This window comes from Penaeus monodon, chromosome 20 (assembly GCF_015228065.2).
Source record: "Penaeus monodon isolate SGIC_2016 chromosome 20, NSTDA_Pmon_1, whole genome shotgun sequence".
Lineage (NCBI taxonomy): Eukaryota > Metazoa > Arthropoda > Malacostraca > Decapoda > Penaeidae > Penaeus > Penaeus monodon.
The window spans coordinates 19,495,450-19,495,831 of NC_051405.1; positions in this window are offsets into that span (position 1 = coordinate 19,495,450).

Sequence of the window (382 nt, forward strand, 5' to 3'; positions counted from 1 at the left end):
GCACTAAGAGGGACAGGAATAGGGTGAAGTATAATATATGTCGTAAGACAACTGAAGTTTGTTAACGATAAAAAAAAACGAAAGATAGAGTGAAAATCTACTGGGGAAAGCCGAACGAAAACATAAGAGCAGAGGAAGACGAGAATGGAGCTTATGAACATTCCTCTGAAAGATAGCATTTGAGATATAAAAATGGCACACCCATGTCTCCAATGCCACGTGGGAGATAGTTATATTAATAGGATTAATAGTGCTGGGATCACTTTTTTTGAAAATGGCCATCAGTTCTCCCCTCGAGCCATGCTTAGTAATTACATTATTACTACTATCATCAGTACTAATTTTGGGTAAATGTTCATATGATTTTTTTCACTTATTACCG